The sequence below is a fragment of the Hylobates moloch genome, unplaced genomic scaffold, assembly GCF_009828535.3.
Source record: "Hylobates moloch isolate HMO894 unplaced genomic scaffold, HMol_V3 SCAFFOLD_3603, whole genome shotgun sequence".
Lineage (NCBI taxonomy): Eukaryota > Metazoa > Chordata > Mammalia > Primates > Hylobatidae > Hylobates > Hylobates moloch.
The window spans coordinates 1-5,833 of NW_026655878.1; the positions used below are offsets into that span (position 1 = coordinate 1).

At 48.8% G+C, this 5,833-nt stretch overlaps 1 pseudogene; it reads left to right on the forward strand.

Moving 5' to 3' along the window:
• The first annotated feature begins 1,850 nt into the window (after positions 1-1,850).
• LOC131382750 (formin-2-like) lies at positions 1,851-2,508 on the forward strand (annotated as a pseudogene).
• The last annotated feature ends 3,325 nt before the right edge of the window (positions 2,509-5,833 follow it).

Below are 5,833 nucleotides of genomic sequence, written 5' to 3' on the forward strand. Positions count from 1 at the left end.
GACCTGGCTGTGCCATTTCCCTGCCCTACCCTGCCTTGGCTGTGCCCTGGCTTGGTTCTGGCCCTGGCCCCGGCCCTGCCCTGGACATGCTCCGACACTGCCTCAGCCTTGGCCCTTGCCTGGCTCTTTCTTGGCATCAGCCCTGCTCTCTCTGTGGACAGGCTCTTGTCCTGTCCTGCACTGGCCATACCATGCCCTGCCCTGCCCTGTCCTGACTCAGCCCTGGCTCAGCCCTGGCACAGCTCTGGCCTTGGCATTGCCCCTGGTCCTGCCATATTTCTTGCCCTGTCCCTACCCTGGCCTTGGCCCTGACCCTTACCTTGCTCTGGCCCTGCCCTTGCCCTAATGCAGCCGCTGGCCCTGTCATGGCCCTGCCCTGACCTGTCCTGGCCCTGTCCCATCCCTGCTTGAGACCTTGCCCTGGTTCTCCCCTGGCCCTGGCCCTACCCTGGCCTTGCACTGCTCTGGCCCTTGCCCTGACTCTGGTCCTGTCACTGGCCTAGCCCCAGCCCTGTTGCTGGTCCTACCATGTCCCAGACCCTGCCTTGGCCCTGCCCTGACACTGTCCTGGACCCTGGCTGTGCCAAGAACCTGCACTGTCCTTGCCCTTGTTTTGCCCCTGCCCTGAACCTGGTCCTGCCTAGGTCATGGCCCTGGCCCTGGCCCTGCCCTGGCTGTTCCCTGGCCCTGCCCAGGTCTTGGCACTGGTCTGGCCCTGCCCTGTCTTGGCCCTATGCTTTCCTGGCCCTGCCTTGCCTGCCATGGCCCAGCCTTGGCCCTAGCCTGGCTTTGACCCTGCCCTGGCCTTATCTTGGCCTTCACCCTAGCCTCACCTGGGCACTGTGTTGGACCTGGCCATAGCACAGACCTGGTTGTGGCCCTGGCCCTGGCCCTGCCATGGCCCTGTCCCAGACCCTAACCCTGCCAGGTGCCTGTCCTGGCCCTGCTGTGGGCCTGGCTTTGTCCCTGGTTCTTAGATGACCCTGGCCCTGCCCCTGCCCTTGCCCTTTCCCTTGCCCTGGCACTGGCCTTGGATGTGTCCATGGTCCTAACCCCGGCCCTGCCCTGCAGCTGCCACTGCCTTGGCCCTGCCCCGGCCCTTGCCCTGCCACGGCCCCAGCCATAGACCTGCCCTGGTTGGTCATGCCCTGACTTAACCCTGTGCTACCCTGGGCCTGCTCCACCCTGTCCTGGCCCTTCCCTCCCTTTGGCCCTGCCCTGACCCCGCCTTGGCCCTCACACTGGCCCTAGCACAGACCTGGTCCTATCTGTGGCCTTGGCCCTGCATTGGCCCCTGCTCCTGACCCTGGTCCTGCCATGGCCCTGTCCCTCCCCTGGCTCTGTCCGGGTCTTGTGGTGACCCTGACCCAGACCTTGGCCCTGCCCCAGCCTTGTCCTAGACCTGGCCATGCCCCTGCCTGAGCCCTGCTCTGGCCCTGGTCTGAACCCTGGCCCTGCAGTGGACCTGTGTTGGCCCTGCCCAGAACCTGGCTCTGGCCCTACCTCTGCCCTGGCCATACCCTTGCCCTGGCCTGGACCTTGGTCCTGGTTCTTGTCCTGCCCCAGCCATGGCCCTGGCCCTGCCCTGCCTGTGCCCTGTTCTATCCTGGGCTGGCCCTGCCATGGCCTGGTCTTGCCATAGCTGTGCCCTAGCCTGCTCTGCTTGTGCTCTAGATCTGCCCTGGCCTTTGCCCTGTATTGGTTGTAGCCTTGACTCAGCCCTGGACCTTCCCTGACCTTGCCTCAGCCCTGGCACTACCCTAGCCTTGCCTTGGCATTTGCCCTACTCTCTCTATGGCCTGGCTCTGGCCCTGCCTTGCACAGGTCATGATCTGCCCTGCGTGTCCCAGCCTGGGCCCAGCCCTGGTCTTACCATATTCCTGGCCCCAGCCGTACCCTTGTTCTGACCCTGACCTTGCCCTGGCCTCTCCTGGCCCTTCCTTGGTCGTGCCCTGCCCTGGCCTTGCCCTGCCCTGGCCTTGCCCTTACCCTGCAGTGTCCCTGCACTGTTCCTGCCCTGCCCTGGCACTGCCTTGGCCCCAGCCCTGCCTTCTCCGTGGCCTTCCCCTTCCCCTGCCCTGGCCTGACCCCAGGCCTACCGAATCCATGAAATGGCCCTGGACCTGCCTTGCCATACTCTGTCCTGGCCCTGTATTGTCTCCACCATGCTCTGTTCCAGCACTTGCCCTGGCCCTGTTGCTAGTCCTGCCACTGCTATGGCCCTGCCCTGTTTTTGGCCATGCCCTGTGCTACCCTAGCCCTGCCCTGCCTTGGCCTTGGCCCTACCATGGCCTTCTCCTACCCTGGCCTGGCCCTACCCTGGTCTTTTCTACCCTGGCCTGGCCCTACCCTGGTCTTTTCTACCCTGGTCTTGCCCTGCCCTTGCCTTGCCCTGCCCTGGCCTTGGCTTTACCTTGTCCTGGTCCTGGTTCTGCCCTGGCCCTGCCCTTGCTCTGGATCCTCTCTGGTTCTGCCTTCTCCCTGGCCCTGTCCCTGGCCCAGCCTTGACCCTGGCCCTGGCCCTGAAAATCCCCAGGCCCTGCCCTGGCCCTGCCTTGGCCCTGTGCTATTTTAGTCCTGTCCTGGACCTGAACTTGCCCTGGCCCTACCCTCACCCTACACTGGCCGTGCCCTACCCTGGCCTTGCCCTGCCTTGGCCCTGCCTTTGGCCTGCCCTGGCTCTGGTTCTGCCGTGGACTTGCCCTTGCCCTGGACCCTCCCTGGCCATGTTTTTTCCATGGTCCTTCTCTGGCTCTGCCCTTGCCCTGTCCCCTTTCTGGTCCTGCCATGTTTCTGGCCCTGCCCTGTCCATGTCCTGGACCTGGCTCTGGCCCTGGACCTCCCTGTCCCTGCCCTGCCATACCCTGGCCCGTTCCTTGCTCTACACTGACCCTGCACTGCCTTGGCCATGTGCTACCCTAGCCCTGCCCTGGCCTTCTGCTGGCCCTGATCCTGCCATAGCCCTGGCCCTGGTTCTGCCCTGCTTCTGGCCCTGGTCTTGGTCCTGTCGTGTCCCTGGCTGTGATCCGGCCCCTGGTTTTTCTCTGGCCATAACCCTGCCCCAGTTCTGTCGTATCCCTGGCCCTGTCTCAGTTCTGTCCTCGCCCTGGCCTTTCACAGTTCTTTATGCTTAGTGAGGGCTCCATAGTGTCTGTGAGTTGAATGTTGTGTTCATAGTATCTGCCAAAACAGAAAGAAAAAAAAACAAAATCTGATGAGAAGTTAAAGCCTTGTATATAATATGCCTTGAATTGTAGTTATTAGTTGTATTAGTTATTAGTTATTAGCCTGTTATTCGTTGTATTACATATATGTCATGGTTTTGTATGCATAACTCCAAACCATTGATACTGTTAAAAGAATATGTGAATATATGAAAGAATGTGTAAATGTAAGCATGTATATCTAATGACCTTTCCAAATTAATTTTTATTTTCAGCTCTATTAGATTCTTCTCAGTGTAACAAATGTTTATGCCTATGTAATTAAGGGCATATTTCCTGTACAGAATATTCATATTACCTAATTGAAAATTATATAATACAAAAATATAATACTATTTTTAGGCCAGGCATGGTGGCTCATACCTGTAATCCCAACATGTTGAGAGGCCAAGTTTGGAGAATCATTTGAGGCCAGGAGTTGAAGACCAGCCTAGGCAACAAAGTGAGACCTTGTCTTTATTAAATAAATAAATAAATAAATAGGTTGGGCACTGTGGCTCATGTCTGTAATCCCAGCATTTTGGGATGCTAAGGCAGGAGGATTGCTGGAGCCCAGGAGTTTGAGACCAGCCTGGGCAGCATAGCAAGCCTCCATCTCTACAAATAATAAAATATTAACCAGTTGTGGTGGTGCACACCTGGGGTCCCAGCTATCTGGGAGGCTGAGGTGGGAGGTTTGCTCGAGGCTGCAGTGAACTGTGAATGCACCACTGCATTCCAGCCTAGGCCACAGAACAGGACCTTGTCTGTAAATAAAGAAATAAGTAAAAATATAAATAAAAGTAAGTAAAAAGAAATGTAAGTAAATATAAATATAAATACATATAAATATAAAAATGAATACATGAAAAAAAATTTAAATTTAACATCACTGAGGGCATCCTATCCATTTCATTTCATGATTCCATTACATCATTGCAGTTAGATGAAATTATCAGATGACTTGATATGAGATGAAATGATGAGATGAAATGATGAAATGAGATGAGATGAGATGAAATTTTGAGATGAAATGATGAGTTGAAATGATGAGATGAAATGACAAAATTGAAAAGAAATTGAAAGGAGATGAGATGAGATGAAATGAGATGAAATGATGAGATGATGGATGAAATGATGAGATGAAATGATGAAATGAAATGAAATAATGAAATGACATGAAATAATGAAATTGAAATGAGATGAGATGAAATAATGAGTTAAAATGATGAGATGAAATGAGATGATTGATGAGATGAAATGATGAAATGAGATGAGATGATGATGAGATGAAATGATGAGATGAAATGAGATGAAAAATGATGAGATGAAAAATGAGATGAAGTGATGAGATGAAATGAAATGAAATAATGAAATGGATGAAATGAAATGAAATAATGAAAGGAAATTATGAAATGTAATGATGAAATTGAAATGAAATTGAAATGAGATGAGATAAGATGAAATGATGAGATGAAATGATGAAATGAGATGAGATGAAATGAGATGAAATGAGATGAAATGACGAGATGAAATGAAATGAGATGAGATGAAATGAGATGAGATGAAATGAGATGAGATGAAATGAGATAAAATGTAATGAGATGAAATGAAATGACATAATGAAATGAGATGAAATGAAATAATGAAATGATGAAATAATGAAATGGAAATGAAACGGAAATAATGAGATGAGACGAAATGATGAGATGAAATGATAAGATGAGATGAAATGATGAGATGAAATGAAATTAAATAATGAGATGAAATGATGAGATGAGATGTGATGAAATGATGAGATGAAATGATGACATGATATGATGACATGAAATCAGATGAAATAATGAGATGAAATGACAAGATGAAATTGTGAAATGATGAGATGAGATGAAATGAGATGAGATGAAACGTAATGAGATGAAATGACATAATGAAATGAAATAATGAAATGAAATGCTGAAATGGAATAATGAAATGGAAATGAAATGGAAGTGATGAGATGAAATGAATTGAAATGATGAGATGAAGTGCTGAAATGATGGTATCAAATGAGATGAGATGAGATGTGATGAAATGATGACATGAAATGATGACATAAAATGATGAAAGGATGAGATGTGATGATGAAATGAGAGGAGATGAAATGAGATGAAATGAAATGAGATGAGATGAAATGACATGGTGAGATAAAATGATGATATGAAATGAGATGAATGATGAGATGAAATGATGAGATGAAATGAAATGAAATAATGAAATAATGAGATGAAATAATGAGATGAAATGAAATAATGAAATGAAATTGAAATGAGATGAGATGAAATGATGAGATGAAATAAGATGAAATAATGAAATAAAATGATGAAATGATGAGATGTGATGAGATGAAATGAGATGAGATGAAATAATGAAATGAGATGAAATAATGAAATGAAAAGATGAAATGAAATTGAAATGAGATGAGAAGATATGAGATGAGATGAGAAGATATGAGATGAGATGAAATGAGATGAAATGATGAAATGATGAGATAAGATGAAAAGAGTTGATGAGATGATGAGATGAAATGATGAGATGAAAAGAGATGATGAGATGAAATGAAATAATGATATGAAATGAGATGAAATGAA